Below are 19,097 nucleotides of genomic sequence, written 5' to 3' on the forward strand. Positions count from 1 at the left end.
AGCAGTGGCAGAGATCCATGAGAGATATCAGCTGTTAAAATATTCTCTTGCGCCCCAGATGATGTTGGGGTTTATTTACATGGAAAGAAACTGAGATCAGATCTGCAGATACATTTGGAGACGCATGTTACTGCCAGGTCTGAACACACGTACCTTAAGCTGGTCACTTGAGATCAGATAGCCCCAATCAGGCCTGAATAGGCCCTATACACCTAAAGCTAGGAGATGAAAGCATGTGAGCTGTGTATAGTTGGTGATTTGGCCTAATTCACAAAATAGCTGACAGTGTTTTGGTAAGTTCAATATCCTCTTGCAGGGATTTATGAGGGCCTTGGAAAGAGAGTAAGATGTTGTCGACATAAAGACTGATTTCATTTTGAACACTGGCAGTTTGAGTTTCTTTGATGTTATTCATCTGCTGAAAGTACAGAAAATACAGCAGCACGGTTTCTGATGACGACTGCAACAAGAGAAGGATTCACAGAGATCTGAAAGCCTGTTACTGATGTGTATTTATGGGGAGTGGAGGGGAGCAGGGTGGGGGTATATGACTGCAAAACCAAGACTTTCATCATGTCCTCAGTCTGTCTGTCTGTCAGCATCAGTCACCACACTGACATCCTGCTGCTCAGGCTTTGGCTAGTCAGTGTCAGTCTCTGAAGAAGCATGACCAGAACCCTGCTGTTCACGTGCACACACACACACACACACACAACACACACACGCACGCACACACACACTTGTCTGTTCATCAGCTTAGCCAGTGACAAGTGGGCCTGCTAGTCTGCCTGTCTCTGTCAGCCTGACAAACTAGGTGTGTGGGGGACTGAGTGTCTCTGAGTGGCTCTCTGTGGAGCTTGCTGAGCACAGCTAATCACTGAGAGGAGCATCTTGGAGCCTTCTGATGTCCTGTGAGATACCCACACACACTCAAACGCACACACAAACACATACACACAGTCCTAGGGAGCTGGGCTGCCTGAGGCCACTGGAGAGAAAGAAGAAAGAATCTCCTTGTGTTGTGCTTCAAGCCCTCTACTCTGTTCATCCACAGAGAGAATGCTGTTTAAATACATGAGTGTTTACACTGGTGAATGACACAACAAGATTAATTTAATATCTTATCCTTTAAACCACTTTGCTCAAAGGAAATGCTGACTATGCTGGATTTTAATAGAAAATAATGTCACTGCAGCTTTGACTTCTTGCTGTATTAGAAATAGCTCCAACATGCTGCCCAGCTGTTACAAATATTTTAATTTGCCAATCCCTGTGTACATTGGGGTTTCAATGGGTTTTCAACCCCAATCCATTTATTCTTTTTTTTTTTAAAAAAGATTATGTAAAAATAACTACATCACTATTGCCAACCAGAAGCAACAGAACACAGCCTCAGTGTTACATCATTATGTATTATCTAATAGTGTTTATAATTTAACAATTAGATTTTCCTGAGTAACGTTCTACTAATATACATCTATATGTAAACCTGCATAAAAGAGGTTCTGGCCTATCCGGCCTTGCTTTGTTACACAGAACCTTCTGAGATGTCAACCTTTGGAAACATTAAAACCACTGACAGGAGAAATGCATACCACTGACCATCTTTGTCAATTCAGCGTTCTGCTGGAAAACCTTTGGACCTGGCATGTGGATGTTACTTATACCCCTTTTGCATCAAAAATAGCGGGTTGACACAGGATTTTCAGACCTGTTTCGACCAGCCTCTGGTGCTTTCACATCGCCAGAAGTCCTGGGTCTGACCTCCCGCTGTGAGAGCTGCCTGCCTGTTTTTTTCCCCCCTCTCATATGTCATCGCGAAGACAACGTCATCATTTAAATACAGTACATACAGATAAACAATGGACGGCATGGTGTATTTTTTTTTATTCTTTCAGTTTGTTGATGACCTGACGAATGGTCGGGTCAAACCCCTGCTTTTTAAAAGGCTGCTGATATTCAGATATCTGATATCGAGCTAGGCTCAAAATTCGACTTTCTCACTACAGTCCTTGTCCCAGTTTACATGCAACTGTTTCTCTTCTTCTTCTTTCTTGGACGCGTTTGTTTCGGGGTCACACGCCAGCGCAGTGGTTGTGGAGCATGCGCACATGCATTATCCGATTGAAAACTTTGATAAACTGTATACATCCCAGAGAAAATCCAATTCCAATCACATTATCTGGGTGTCTTAATTAGACAATGAGGACTCCGATTTGAATCAGAGTAACGTGTTTACATGCACTTAAGTTCTCCTGTTATAGTCCCATTAAGGCAATAATTCATTTTTTTCACGTGCATGTAAACGCACTGACTGTGTCCTGCACAGAGTCCGATATCTGCAGCTGAATCTCGTCCTCGGATGCAGAGCAGCTCGTGGATCTTATGGTCTTGCCAGTGAACTACCATGATCAATAAAAAAGGGTGCCATATATGAGCTGTGTATAAACATAAGGTAGGGCTAATTCACCTTTGAGAGATCAGTCTTTTATGGGAGTAGAGCAAAACTTCCTCTGTTTTTGAGCTGCTCAAAGCCCTGGAGCTTCTACAGTGACACAGTCTGACAGGCCGCCCAGTGACAAAATCAGAATGTGACAGGAAGGTACATCAACATCATTGTGTAAATTAGTGGGTCAACGCAGCATTCTTGTTCACATCAAAGCTGAGACAAGCTGAAAAAATCCAGTGTCAATTGACCCGGGTTGAAAACGTCCAATGTGAAAGGGGCTTCACACATGTAACACCCACTTAGACAAGACCAGGCACCCCATGACACTCCTTAATAGCAACAGCCATCCTCAGCAGGATGCAGCCTGACACAGACACACACACAAAAGTGCTTCAGGAACTCAAAAAAAAAAAAACATGAAGAGCAGTACAAGGTGTTGACCCGGCCTCCAAATTAACTAGATCCCAAACTGATCTAGTATCTGCTGGATGATCCACAGAGGCCCCTCCCCTCAACCCATAGGACCCAAAGACCCCGACTAACAACATCCTGTTACCAGACACCTCAGGACACCCTCAGAAGACCCATGTCCACTCTCCGATGAGTTACAACTGTTTTGGAGGCACAAGGAGACCTACATGATAGGAAGGGGCTCATAATGTTCTGCCTGATCGGTGTACAAGCCACAGTGTAACGGGCTTCAGAAGGATGGCAGTGTTGCTTTAAGTGAAGAAATACTCTCCTTTTGCAAGAATCCAGTTAGCTCCAAGTTAGCTATTGCTAGGTCACCAGTCAAACTGAACATAACTCCTTTACACAAAGGTCAGTTTTCCTTCTTCCATTGAAGAAGATCGTTCAAGTTAATCAGTCTGCAGCCACTTGTTATAATCATGGCAGTGCCTTTTTTCCACAAATAATTGTTACAGATTTGTGGCAGTAACAGCAGGGTGCATGTACGAAAACAAACTGGAGAGAGAATGAAACTACAGTGTATCAAACCACAGAGAAACGTGGCGGTAGGAATATTTACTTCTGGGTGTGTTGACGCCACCATTACCAAGGAGAAGCAGCGCTCCATTCTTCAGAGACATTCTCTACCCTCTGGTTTGCATTGTTGTGGAGTATAATGAGCTCTGCAACAGGATAATAAATATTGCATTTAGTTAACACCCAGTCCACAGCGAAGAGGCCTGGCATAAAACTCCTGACCTTGCACCTGACCAGGACAGGGTGATGGTTTGTGTGTTCACATGTGGGTTGCAGAATTCACAGCAGATAGGTTCTCTTATATGAAAAGAGTGTGAGGTGAAAATAAAGTTATTCTACTCAAATCTGTAAAGTCTCATTTTGTCTCATTTGACGAAAATGAAAAAACACAACTTTACTCTAACTAGACCAGGGGTCAGCAACCTTCAACACTCAAAGAGTCATTTGGACCCGTTTCCCACAGAAAAGAAAACACTGGGAGTCACAAAACCCCTTTGACATCTGAAATGAAGATAACACTGCATCTATCGTTTTTTACCTCTATGCTATGTATAAAAAAAAAATATAATGTGTTGCATTTATGAGATGAAAGAACTACTATAGCGAAAACAAAACTGTATTTATGCATACATAACAGAGATTTATCCATGGTTGGCTTACCTGCGGTCGAAAAGTTCAATAAATAGCGAGCTGGACCAGACGACGGGTGTCGCACATCGGCAGTTGTGACGTTTTTTTTGGGCGACAATATAAAAAAATAAACACGTTTTATTTTAATGTTATAAGATCACCACAAATTCAAATTTATAATTTTATTTAAAAAAAAAAAAAAAAACAACTAACGAAGTGAAATAAAATGCATTTTAATTAAATACTCGATAACAAGGAGTAGACTATATGTGCTGCAATGCACTGTGGGAGTTGAGTGCTTTTGTTGGATGTTATGTGTTAAACCATGAGTGTGAGTACTGTGGCATTCAATGTCATTCAGTTGTTGCGTGGCTGTTTTTTTGTTTTGTTTATTTATTTATTTATTTTTGTTTATTTTTATTTTTTTTACTATTGACTGGACAGTTATCGCTTTTCTAAGGCAGTTAGCGAGAAACGACTTTAATCAGCGTCCTTGCCCCGTACCGCTCGCCACGGAGAGCCGCAGCAGAGAACCGATAGAGCCGCATGCGGCTCCGGAGCCGCGGGTTGCCGACCCCTGAACTAGACAGTTCATTAGGTACACTAGCAAATAAATAAATAAAACGTAACAGTTAATTACTGTTGTAATGCCCCTTTGTGTTGAAACACCATCAGAATTGATCATTTTGGAGGATGTAATGTGTGGTGCTGTACAAATGAATTGAATTAAAGGAGGGGTTTCTGTTATTTAACCTGAGTGAGCCTAATGAGGTTGTCAAAATAATCCAAACATGTGCAACACAGTACAATAGTACAACAAATCACAGTATCTAAAATGAAAACACTGTTCTCTCACTTATTTTAAAGAAATGCAGACCCATCACCTTCATGGAACATAAGCATGTTATGTTGGCATGTATGCATGTATATTAGCATATACTGTATATAGGTACCTAATGAAGTGACTAGAGAAAGTACATTCAACCATATAGAAGACATGAGTAGCAGTCTGTTCTCTGCTCACCAGTGAGATGTCCAGATACACACAGCCTGATCCTTAAGCCCTCGTAAAAACTCTGAGCCATCAAAACAGGCTCTCTGCTGGAGTATAATAGCCCCCTCTCTTCTCCCCATTTTACAGTATTTCCTCTGTCCATCTCTGCTGTGGAGTGGGGGATTCAGAGGCAGAGATTAGAGACCCCCCTCTGACTCCACAGATGGGCGCTGCCATCCCCCTGCCATTAGATTCCTCTCTGATCACACACTAGTGTTTTTGTCCACATAAGGGTTCTGAAACGCTCTGGGGTTGCTAGTAGTAGGGTTTCATTATAGATGAGGACCAGTGAAATCACCTGTTTGTGAATACTTGCTATTTTAAGTTAATAAGTCAAGCATTTGATAATTTGCCGACAGCCATTTCGGTTGTAGTACATTAAACAGCAAGTTTATTGTAGTTCGGTCCTTTTAGATTCTTTACCAACAGAAAACCACCATAACAGCTGTAACCTGAAGCAAACATATGCAGGGCAGCTTAAGAGTATATTTTACTTAATATGTCTCTCAGAGTTTATAATTCAACCAGCCAGAGGGGCTGGGCAGGAGGTGGGATCTTTATTCACCTATTTATAATGTAGATATTTTATCATCACTTTCATTTAATTTCTCTTTATATTTGGCCAACAATGTACTTTGTTTGGTATCAAGAAAAAAAAAGAACAGGGCTTATTATTATCATTATTATTATTATTATTATTATTATTATTATTATTATTATTACATTTTCATTATTTCTTTCTTTCTTACATTTCAAGCACCAAAGTACTTGTTAACCCTTTCAGGTCATTAGAGCTCCAGCCTTCTCCCATAGTCCTAAATGTTAGGCCATATTTACACCTTGCATGCTTGGATCCGATCGCAAATAGCTATCTCGCAAGGGTGTGAACGCACTGGGGATGCTTTTGCTTCATTCATTCAGAAAAAACAACAACACGCAGCTGCTATTATAAATAACCGCCTGAAAAGGAAATAGCAACACCACTGATGTCCATTCATTTGTACTGAGAGCCTTTTAAAAGATTCTGTCCCTGTAGTTGTAAACTAACTAAATAAGATACTAGGTGTAGGTGCGCTTTATATGGTGATGGACAGGAAAGTAAAAGCGACACAGTCGTACACACTCATCTGTGCATTGTGGAGATGACTTTACAACAAAATGGCTCTGATTGGTAGGACAATTTGTGTGTAGGCGTTTTTTTTCTTCCTCTGTCTTTCTTTCTCTCTCTCTCTGTCGGTTAATACAAGCCCCATAATGAAATCCAGATGTAATGTTACTATACTCATATTTTTAGAAGAATGGAATCTGGCTATACAGATGTCTCCTAGACAAAAAAGGGAAAATGCTTAAAGAGATGATTTCTGAGAGCAGGAGGGTTTCTGTTGCTTGATGTCAGATAACCACATTAAAGTGGCATGTTTAGTGGTGGAGGTTTTTATATTAAGGAAGAAGCGACTGCACTATAAAAAAAATAGTAAAATTCATGCATCTGAATAACAGCGGCATGGTTTTAAAAATAATTTTGGAGGATATTTTTGCTGAGTGCCGCACTGTATTACTGGGTTATAATAACTGATACATTTTATTTAGAGGTGAAACACGGTATAGCACTCTCCAAGATATCTTATCTTATATGTTTCTTTCTGCATTTATCTACAACCTGTTCTATATGAATTGTGCTTTACAAAGGGATTTTACAAAGGCAACAGGTAAACCAGGCAATCATTGTAAAACAACATTATTGAGTTCAGCACATATGAACTCAGAAGGACACTGTTTTTTCTTTAATAGATGGTGGTTTTTACTTGTAGGGTTGAAATTTGGGTAGACCTCAAAAGGTGACTGCCCTATCAACCGAAGTCTATGCAGCAAAAAGGTTTAAATTTCACCTCTGCGTTGTTTAAATTTTCAGTTCAAATTGATCAGATTCAACATCTGAACTTAGCCCCATTGTCTTGCGTTGAATTGTTTGCTCTTGCCTGAGTGGTTCTTACTGCATCATGAGCACGGTGTGTGTGGAGACTGATGTCTGCATCCTGTCCAGACCTATTACCACTGCATATAACTGAAGCATGTGAGCATGTGTGCTCCCCAGTGTTTCATCGCAACACCATTTAATTCTATTGCATGCACTGTGACTGCACTTACTTATATGCTAACCATAATATCACTATACGGTGCTTACGATCTAATATCTGGGCCTTGGCCACTCAGCCCTGCCAAGCACAGATTACCTCAGACTAAACTAAATAACAAACTAAAGAAGAGCCAAGGACATAGTTTGGCACAGCAAGTCCCCTGTGGGGCATATATCAAATAAAATGTAGGGAAAAAAACACAAACAAACAACAGCTGAAAATCCAGTCATGCTTGTCACCAAACATAGGGCTGCGTGCCATCATTTTTGACTGCACAATATTATGCACAAGTTGATGAGAAATTTTCACAGTGAATCTGAACAGAATTCAAGCTCTTTGTCTTCTGGGTCCCTTTTTAGAAAATCCTTTCACTCCATCAGCATGGCATAGGAGACTGGGTTTATGACATCTAATATGAAGGAAACAGACGTCTGGAGAATGCACAAGAATGTGAGTGTAGGACTGAGGCAGGAGTGTATCGTTAAGAGTTTTTGTCTAAAGCAGAACCTTTTCAGGTGTCCCGCTTTACTCCAGTATGAGAATAGGTTTGTGGGTTGGCAGGGGGGATAATCCCCTATTCAGACCCTACTATTAACCCCCTGTCTTCCTTTCTCTTTGCCTCAAGCTCTCATTTCCCTTCCTCCTTCCATCACTGGAGTTTGTGCCGCCCTCCAGTCGTCCTTCTCCCCAGAGGCCTTGGCCTCCTACTGACTTAGTTCCTTGTTTTGTCCCATTCTTTCCATTCTTGGACCCCGTTTCACCAGACAGACAGGGGAGACGTGGAAATTTAGAGACAAGAATGCTTACTGTGTCCACCCCACCTTTTTATTTCTTTGTTATTTTTAAAGCACCCTACAGCAAACCTCAGCAGCAACAGAGGCAATTAAGTTAATAGAATGACTACAAGAGTTGTGAAGACATTAAGGTTGCTTTCTTGATTTTGAAGCATTTCACTATTTATACAAACTCATCAGGAAGCCATGCTCAGCCATGTTGATAAAGACCCTAGTCTGACCTTAACATTCGACCTGGGTCATCTGATCGTAAATGGCCTGCTTTAAGTATGACTGTATGTGTGTTCACTCATCATTCGGCATGTATCCTCCAATCTGCTGCTGCTCTTTCAGAACCACCAACATGAGTGTGTTGTGTGGAACTGATACATGTTTTGGAACAAATCTCTCTCACTCACTGAAAGCACACACATTAACACACACATTACCTGACAATTATTTCAGAGCCTTGGACAAAAACTAAGACTACAACTAACCCACTAACTCCATATGTGTTGTAATTCCACAGATGTGCTGTCTGAAACAGTGTCAGAAAATTCCCCAGTAAAAAAGGTAAATAAAGGCACAAGTCCTTATTGAGGAAATATGTAACATAACTTCAGTCTGATTGTAAGCCATGATACACATGATCTCTTCAATAATTAAACACATGCAGATGTGTATTTTTAATTATAAACTCTCACACAGTGTATTCATATAAAATACTTTCATTTGTTAATTTTTGTTTAGAACGATTGAGCCTGTTACTTTTTTCTTTTTTACAACAAAGTTCCTTCCTTACCATTCATAGAAGGCATCACCTCCATTGGATATGCCACACTCAACTTTGGAAATGTTGTGTTTTAACAGAACACGGTCTCAGTAAAGGAACCTCGAGGGGTTGAAAGGATAAATTGCTCAATCAGCTGTAATAACAGCTACTGTCCCACTAGAGTCATAGGTCCCGTTCAGACCTTGACATCCATCCTGGGCAATCCAGTCAAGTCAAATGGCCACATGTGAGAGACTCTGACCACATTTGGAGGTAGTCTGGGTTGCACATTCCGTTGGTAGTGTGAACACACTGTGCGCCCTGAGTCACATTTAAGACCACTTACTCAGTAGGGGTGCTCTTCTGTCAGTTTTACCACACTCATTCATAAAAAATACAAAACTGCCCTTACAAATTATAAATTCACCAGAAAACAAGAAAGCACTGTAAGTGGTGTCTGTTAATTAGTAATGAAATAATTAAATATTCTGTCATTAACTTACTTATACTAAATAATAAACAAATTAAAGTATTTAATATGAGTGTACTTTGTGTGATGCTGTACTGATAATGTATCATTCAGCATGTGGTTAATTACTGATGTCATGATGTTGATGTATAATATGATGCATCCTGAAACTTCCACGGTTGGAGTTATAATGTGAGTTTTGAGGAGGTCTAAAAGTGACGCCGGGGTGGAAATCAGTAAATGAAAACTTAACGTGTGTGCACAAGACATGACCCACAAACAAAAAACAGCACTGTTCTTCAAACAGCAGTAACAATCCATTAGAGACAGCACCTGTTAAAATATTCCACTAAATGACGTCAGAGCTTCTTCAAGCACAGAGCGTGAAACTGAGATTGAATCTTAAGTGCCGGCTGGAGACACATGTGGAGGCGCCTGTTAATGCCTGTGAACACAAACATTACATTACACAAACATACAAACATTAATGCTTGTGAACGCAGACATTAAAAGCTGATCTATTGCGATCATAATGCCTAGGTCAAATTAATGCAAGGTCTGAACAGGAGGCTATAAAGACGAGACACAAGAGGAACATGTACATGTACAGTAGATGTCTGGTCCCCAAAGAACTCAGTTAGGATCTCAACATCATGGAGTCAGCTGGGGATTATATCAAGTGACAGGACACACTGAGACAACAAAAATCCGCAGAAGTGTTTCCCCGTAGGGTACTACTGCAGACAGTGTCAGGACACATGACAGATTAACATGTGCCACCAAATCAATTCCCACACTGAAAGCGATTCTTTTTATGAGCTCTATTTATAAGCTTTTCTAATATAAAAGTTAAAATTAAGACAAACATCACATGGTATCACAACAATAAAGGAGCCCGTCAACGGTGTAAGGCTTGAGTCAGATATATTGGATATTTTATTTGCCAAAGAAATCAAGAAATGGTCCTAATATTTTTACGAATGCAGCAAGTGTCCTGAGGTGACTCATTGTGCGTGGTCTGCATGAGACAGCATGTGACTAATTCAGAGTCTGGACAAAGTTAGGTTTGTCATCGCTTTGTCCACCTTCTGCTCTGATTCGATTATGTCCATAGTTTGTGGGACAATCTAATGTATGTCTGCTTATTTATGAGCAGCTTTAAAATAGTTTCAATTGTATTTCCTTTATACACTTACTTAAATTAATTTCACTTGTGGGTTTTTGTTTCATTTTATGAGTAAAACTAAACCAACTGCATCTGTAGCTGGCAGAAGCTGTAGAAGTGAATTGTTTTATGTTGTATGTTTGTTGGACCTGTCAGTATTGCTAATTGGCACTCGTATGTTCTTTTGTTCTTTATGCTCTCTGCTCTGGCATTATGTAGTAAAACTACTGTATATCATACAAAGGTATTTCTATGTATATTGACACAAACCAAGACAATTTAAAGGTCTACAGGTCTGGATTAGATTTATTCTATGAGGTTATTTTTAAAGGCTCTCCTCTCAGGTAAATATAAAGCTGCAGCCATCAGCTGTGAAGAATAGAAACAGTGAAAACAGAGCCAGTTCACCTACCATCACCTCACCACAGCTATGCCACTTGCAGTAACATGTTAAATTTACTGTATTTAGTTTAACTCAAACTAAAATCTAAGCAATTGGCTAATGTGCAGGGCTTCCCACAGAAGCCAAATGCCTGGCTGGTATATTGTCATAATATGTCAAATAATAATTTACAACATTAAAAAAAAGGTGAACTCATGTGCTGTATGAGAAAAACGCTAAGTCGACCAGTTCAAATTTGAGCCAACCACGTCAATGCTGCACTTGCTGATATGCATGCAGAATGTAGCAGCAGGTTCATCCATTCTCTCACTGACTGGTCAGTGAAAGTCAATTTAATTTGGATCACGTAAGTCTGACTGTGGTATAATGATAAATACATTTGTATATACCACATTTTGAGACCCCTTCACGGTTTGTAAATGTGATATATTTTGAGGGGTGGGGTTTAACTGGAAGCATATCTCAAACACTCTTGTAAGCAGTTAGTTAGCATATTTCAAGAGACTGTTTTGGCGAGAATGGACGGAGAAATCGCATATTTTAGACAGTATACTAATACAGACAGGCCTGTCAGACTGTATCACTGTAGAAGCTTCAGCTCAAAAACAGAGTAGACAAAACAGAGAGTTATGTTCTACTCCCATAAAGACTGGTCTCTGAAGGGCAGAGATTTTTCTTAATTTTTTTTTTTTTTTTTTAATCAAACAAATCAAATGTGTTGTTACATGATCGTTAATGGAAGCGCAGGTGAATAAGTCCTACATCATGTTTGGGAAATTGCACCACTCAGGGAATGCATGTGCACCCAGGATTTCTAGACCTGGGTCGACCCAGGATTTTCGATGTAAAAGGGATATTTGATTTTCCGGTTCTGGAACCAAAAAATACAGCAAGACGACATTTTCATGGTTGAAAGTGACAGTGTTAGCCTCAAGCTTCCCTCTGTTTTGCCTCCAGTTAACATGGTGACATCACAGTGATGTAGGTCATGAAGGGACCTATACTTCGATGTTACAGAGCTTCATTTTAAAAAAAAGCAAACAAACAAACAAAAAAAACAATAGAAGCAAAGAGGGGACAAGGATTTAACAAATATATGTTGTAGGCCACAGAAATGCCTAACAATATATTGCTGTGTCATTGAGGTGTTTAACCTCATATTTCAAAGGTGATAAACTGAAGATTTTGTTTTATCTTTCCCTGTTTGTCTTCCTGTCTCTATGTCAGCCTTTATTGTTCCCGATGTTCTTGGAGGTATGCTTAAAGGTTGGCATAGATATCTTTGTCTCAGGGTCCTCCTTTCTCGCTGTGTGCCACTTGATGTAGACCCGTCGTTCGTCATTGGTCCTGTTCATGGTCCACATATCAGCATTAACATGATTAAATCAAAGCTTATGAACTTACTTCAAGAGTAATTCTTTTCCTGGTTTGACACTCAAAACAGGCTTTGTGAACTTAATTATCATTATTACTACTACAAATAATAAATAACAACTACTGTATAGCACTACTAATAATAATCCTAATTGTAGCAGCAGCAGCTCCACGTGTTATTGGTGCAATGGGAAAGAAAATCCCCCACATGTTTTGGCCCTAGGCTCAGCATGCTTTACAATATGTGGCCCTTGGGTAAAATGAATTGGGAATACTCTGGCTTAACACACTCAACAAACCACAACTCTTATTTGCATTCGATGGCTATGATTAGTGTTGCCTAGCTGTGTCCAACTGGTCTGTGCAGTCATGAAAGTCTCCCTATCAGTCCAGAGCATGTGGATACACCTCTCTCCCTCAGTCACCTTGAACCATTTCCTTTTCCTGCTGCCCTTATCCTGTCTGCTTGTCTTTATTACCACACCTTGTCACTCATCCTTCCTGAATCAATGAAGCAACACACTGCTCTTTTTTTCCTCAATAATAAAGACATGGAATAAGGGGCTTTATGCATGTTTGTTTTACCTCTCTTGAGTAGTATGTAAATACTGGTGAACAGAAGTCATGCATACTACATCCACACTTGGTCAGACTATTATCACGTGAGTCACATGAGTGAAAAATCATGTGTGTAGAAAATGCTCGCTTGGCATAGTACAAAGAGAGTGGAAAAGAAAAGCCTTTGCAGCGTGAAAACATATATTTGTTAACTACCTCTTAGTTCCCAGGAGAGCAAAGAAGATGTGAAAAGATGGTCTTTTCACGCCTATGTTAAATTGACCCTAAAAGCATGTGGGAGATTGGAAACACCAGAGGAAATCATGCAGGACAGGGTAATATCACATGAAAGCCAGCCAACTGGTGGATAAACAGAACCACGTGACATTAAATTATATAGTATTACAATGAGAATCTTTATGCTGATCGTCATTAGTGTATACAACAAAATTGTTAACAGTAGCTCAAGTGTGTACTTGAGGTAAATATATGTGCAAGGTCTTAAGATGTGGGCAGGAAGAGGATAAATATAAACGTTACTGTCACACAAGATGTAGACATGTTGCAGGAAATGGACAAATCTCTTACAATAAACTAAAGAGAATTAATTTTTCAGTTTCAAGAATAAACGGATCAGAACTTTACTAAGTTTACTAAATGTATACCTCTTTTTATACCCCTTTTTATAGAGCCAACCAGACTGACCACACCCTAGAATAAATGGCTCTCACTGGCGTAGGCTACATACATAGGTTACAGCACCTGTGTCCCACAGAACTTTAAATGAGCCTTGAAAGTGAAAACTCTGACTGCAATCAAGATTCACCCTAAGGATGGCTGTCATGTAAAACTACTTTGGTCACAGCTTATAACTGTGGCTTTCTGTTAAACAGCCAACCTGTCACCTGAGGTACAGGAGCAGATTTAGAGATCTACTCTTCTATCCTATCCAGTACTTTCTCTACTGGTGCCGTGAAAGCCTGAGAGTTCCCAGTGAATCATTAAAGAACAACACAATTTGATTAATTCATTTGAATGCCGGTACTATTAGTATGGCATCTTGTCAACAGCAACAAATATCAACTTCATGATATTCATGATTCCACTAGTTAATATAGTTCTTTCTGGACCAGCTGAGTGATTATTAAACACAAAGTACAAGACTTAGCTGTGTACATTTGAAACAGGTTTTCTCTGCTAAAAAGTACTGAAGGAAGTTTCTGTCTAACCAGTCAACAAGTCAGTTGCAGCTACATTTTATACTGCAGAACTTTCTATTCCAGTCTGTCCAAGTTGTATAATTTACAATGCAACTTTAACACTTTTCTGACATAATGCATCAACAAAAGTATGTCTGATATCATGGAAATGCAGTGGATGAGGAGACCAACAGAGAGGGGTCTATCTTCACTGTAGGAAGCACAGAGCAAAGTGAAGGGAGGTCAGGCAGTCAGCAGGATGTGTGATCCTAGCCCTTCAGATTTGTCTCTCCACAGCTTTCTCCACAGCAAAAAAGGCTCATTGTGTTTTTCTGAGTGATAACTCCGACCATTGACATCTGACCACACTGGTGCTGCTGGCAAGGCTAGTAAATAAAAATCCTATTAAAAAAATAAATAAATGAGCTCTCTTTGTCTGTCAAAGTTAGATTTCCCTCTGCTTCTCCATTCCGAAGTTAGGAACTGTTGAAATATAATTCAAAACCACATGCTAATGTTCCTGCAATGGCTTACAAATACTTTCACAGCACAGTTTGAATAAGCAGGCTCATGATATTCTATAACTTTCTTGGCAACAAAACAAATCAAAATGTGAAATGAACTGCCATTCACCATTCAAGTACCCCAAGGCATGAGGCTAGACTGTTACTTTCTACATCACTTATACTTTCTACTGGCTCTCTGTGAAGTTTTGTGTAACATTCATTCTCCTCTTGAAAAAAATGTGTTGGTTTCAAAATACCTTCTATGAACTCTTCTACACTTTACAGACGTACTTTCTGATTTCTGTTGTTAAACCTAAACTTAAGAACCAAGATTATCAACACTTGCAACACTATGTAAATGGCTGCATGCAGTGGTGGGAAATCACTGACTTCCTTTTTAATAATTCCCCATTGATCTTATTAAATTATTCCCATTAGTCTATCGTTTTCATTTTATGGCTTGCTTGCCACTCAGCTGAGCTTTTATCCAATCATATTTCAGTCATCATGTGTTGCCAGAGTCAAAAGAATCTGCCTGGGCATTCACAATTAAAACAGCAGGCGGCTGAAAGGCAGCTTGAAATCCTTGTAATGCTGTTCCTTTAGCCAATCACATTTCAAGTTGGTATCCTTAGGTCTTCTGTGTGGCCTATGCATAGCGTTACGTCCTCTGACCGGGCATCCACTCCGTTTAAGCCATGCTACTGGTTCATGTTCATCTGTTGCAAGCTGCTCAAGCAAATTGTCCGTGTTAAAGAGGAGAGATTATCCATTTGGTTCCAGATCTTCTTAGAAAGCAGTTTTTACAGCAGACTGTGAAGGAAAAATTAATTATATTGAAGCACAGCTGGGACTACAGTGAGTGAGAGGGGACTTTTTGAGTAGTTGTATACCAAGTACTGATATTGTTTGGTACCGATACTGTTATAGGTACTTTTTGAACATCTAACTGTCTACCTAACTGTCGCATAATCATAACACTACCGCCGGTAGATGATGACGCAGCACCTAATCGACTGATCATGTTCGACTGTTCCCAGTGACGATTCTGCCTGGACCCGTTAAAATTCTAATATTAATCCTTTAAGACCTGAACATCCATGTGCGCACAAATAGAAGCTTGCGGTATTTGAAACCATAACTCACCGATGGAATTCAAAGTGTGGCTGAACACTGGGAACTGTGCTTTCTGGAAAAAAAGCTGCCATTACGGTAATGATGACACACCACTGCTGTCGACTCCAGGAGTGATACATGATCACGAATAGTGCTGGGCAATTTTATCCATCCCGTGATATATATGATATATATTTTGTCACGCTGACGTCTTCCTGTTCATGTGTACGCAGTCACCGCAAAATCGTCATAACTCACTGAATTTTCAACCAATTTTCAATCTGTTTGGTTTATTATAAGTTTCAGACATATATTTATGATACAATATAGATTGGTTAAATGAAAAATGTAGATAATGTGCAAAGCCATTGAAAGGCTTGTAGGTATTTGTCAAAATGGACTGATATTAACAATAAAAACAATAATGATATATTTAATAATAACACAATTGTCTCACCACATCTTTGATTCATTTTGTCCAGTATTCCCAAGCTTTAGACTCTCTGTCCAGTCAGAGCCATATATTGTGTAATTGATGCTTTCAGTTTTCAGTTCAATTAATTCAATCCAAGTCAATGGAACAATCACAAGATGTCACCAAAATTGCACTGTCTCTTTAAAATCTTTCAGGAAATGATGTAATCGAATTGAATTGAAATGCATCGTTGACTGAATATCGTGTATCGTATCGTATTGTGAGATTAATGTATCGCTACAGCCCTAATCATGGAGCCCCAGGAAGAGACAGTTTGGAGGAATTTGTTGGTAAAAACTAAGTTAGTCATACCCTTGAGATGTCACGAAGGTCTTCCAGACAAAAGCACAACTTCCCAGTGTCCAGCCACACTTTGAATATTGTCAATAGCACAAACAACTGTAAGGTACAGTAAGTCAAAATCGGCGTGTTTTTACGGATGGTTAAAGCAATAAAAAGATAAATCATTTGTGCACATGCCGCTAATCTGGTTAATACGTCAGGAGCGTCATCAATGGCCAAGCCAATCAAATCGATTGTAGTTTGACAAGTTCAGACTTATACAGTTAATGGTTCAGACTTATTGGTATGTTAAAAGTATAGGCTATTACTTTGAAAGCACTTGAAATTTGACAATAAATGATACAGAAATGTACATACATTGTTGATTTCATTTACATCAGCGTAAACTATTTTGAGTGACATTAGATTTGGACCTTTGCCGGGAGGGAACTTTAGTAACTGGAGCTCTTTTAATTTTAATTGACCCCTGGTCTAAGCATCCAAAGTGTGGGCCCACTTTATCAAAGTTGACAAAGATTCGTCTGAATGTCTGAGACAAGTTTTGTCCAAGGGAGGTAACACCAGCAACATCATGAAGCACTTGCAGCGCACTCATAATATAAAACTGAAGGAGTGCGCTGTCTTTGACTACTTAGACGCGGCAAAAGTTCGTCCACCAAACGTTACTGAGTGACACCCGGCTTCTTGTCTGAATCTTTTAACGTCTCGTAATGTCTTTATTGTTTACTCTATTACATTGTAGTATCAATAAGAGTATCGATAAATATGGGTATTGATGAGTATCGGTATTGGTATCGGTATCAATAAAAACACAACGATACACATCCCTAGTTCTAAGCGTATTTATTGTTTTTGCTTTAGTAGTGGCATTTGTCTTCATATATACGATACCCATCTACGCAACATCCTGTTTTAATGCGTATCTGCATGATGTCGATGGTCTCTAAAGCAGAAGTGTCATAATTATCACCCACCACTGACTGTATATATGAGACTCTTGGAGAGAGTTAAAATATAATGAGACTCCTTGCTACCATCACCTAGCCTGGAAGCCAGGTTGACTCCTGATCTCAAAGCCAAATGGCATGTTATCAGTCGCTCAGAATTACACAGAGGCAGAACATACAACCTTCTAAAAATGCCAGCAGATTGAATTAAAATAACAGATTACTCCTGTCAGGAGAGCTTTCGTCCTCTGATGATGATGATGATGATGATGATGATGATGATGATGATGATGATGATGATGGTGGTGGTGGTCTTTTCTTCTTTTAATGTTCAACATTTTGCAACTTTGCTAAGAAAAGTTATGCATCTCTTATTATTCATTATCCAGATAATGTGAGTCATGTTATTTCCTCCTGGCATTTTTAGCTCAACCAGTCAATGTCCATTTGAAAACAAAATGGATGTAGCTTCTCTCTCTGTATTGATTAGAATGGTTTTACCTTTATCTCATCACCTTGTCCACAACAGTGGAGAGATGAACGTCCACCTTTGCATAAACACTGATGTTGTGCTCATGTCTTTGTCTACACATGTGGGTGGAGGGGGTGTTGAATGAGGTCACAGATAAGTAGAAAAGAAAATATGGAAATGTGATGCCAGACTGTGGCAGGTGGTCAGGAGGAGAGGAAACAATGAGGGAGAGATGCAGAAAAACACAATAAAGGGAAAAGCTGAAGAAGAGGAAAGAAGCACGTTGCTTTGTCTGCCTGCCCACCGATGGTTTCAGTATTTTTCTTTTTCTGACAGTCTCCCTCAACTTTGTTAATACCTCCCAATCACTCCACCGTCTCTTTTTTTATCTAAACATGTCATCACATTGAGAGCGGATCACATGCTACAAAGGACGATAAAACACAAATTGCAAAATATTGACATCACAGTCTTTGATTTGCTATTTGAAGACGAAATGTTTCATTTAAAGGGTGCCCATTGATTTTTGTTTTTGAACTTGAGTGCATCATATTACCTATCTACTTGATATGTTGAACACCTAGTTGTTGTGTTTTGAACCTGAGCCATAGACAGAGAGTGCATCAAAGATTGATACATGTCTGGCTAACCAGTTGCTGGTCATAATCTAGTCTTTTAAAATCAACACACAAACATCACTGCTTTCAATGATATGGCCAGCAGTAGCCGAATGTTAACTTCTCATAAATGAGAACACTGATATATGTCAAGATTAGTGTAACCACAAAGAAACAGCTGTTGATGACTGCAAAGCAGTAACTAAATGATTGATAATTTCAAGTGCAGTTCAGTGAGGCTAAGGGCAGTGGTGGAGTTGTAGCATAAAATCAGATCATGGTTGTTGGAAAAAGGCAAATTATTGCCTGAGTTCTTTGTTAACAACACAGTAGTTTGCTTTGCTTCTCCAGAATTAAATTGAAACACTAAATGATGTTGCTAAGTAAGCCATAACTGAAAGGTTTAGGATTGTAATTTAATAATAAGTAAAAGTATCCACTCTATACAAATAGTTGTCTGCTGCTAACTGAATTTTTAAGATGAGCTAAAAAAAATTACAAAAATATAAAAACTGGAATATATAATGCTAAATATGAATAGCTAAATTTTTAAAAAGGTTCAATTCTTCACATTTGTGACACTGGACTTATGATTAAAATAAAAAGAAGAATTATATGGCTAATATCTAAAATTCTTTCACCAGGTGCAAGGATTTCGAAATTACTGTTTCCAAATTGTGGAAAATTTAC

Source organism: Mugil cephalus, chromosome 7 (genome assembly GCF_022458985.1).
Source record: "Mugil cephalus isolate CIBA_MC_2020 chromosome 7, CIBA_Mcephalus_1.1, whole genome shotgun sequence".
NCBI lineage: Eukaryota > Metazoa > Chordata > Actinopteri > Mugiliformes > Mugilidae > Mugil > Mugil cephalus.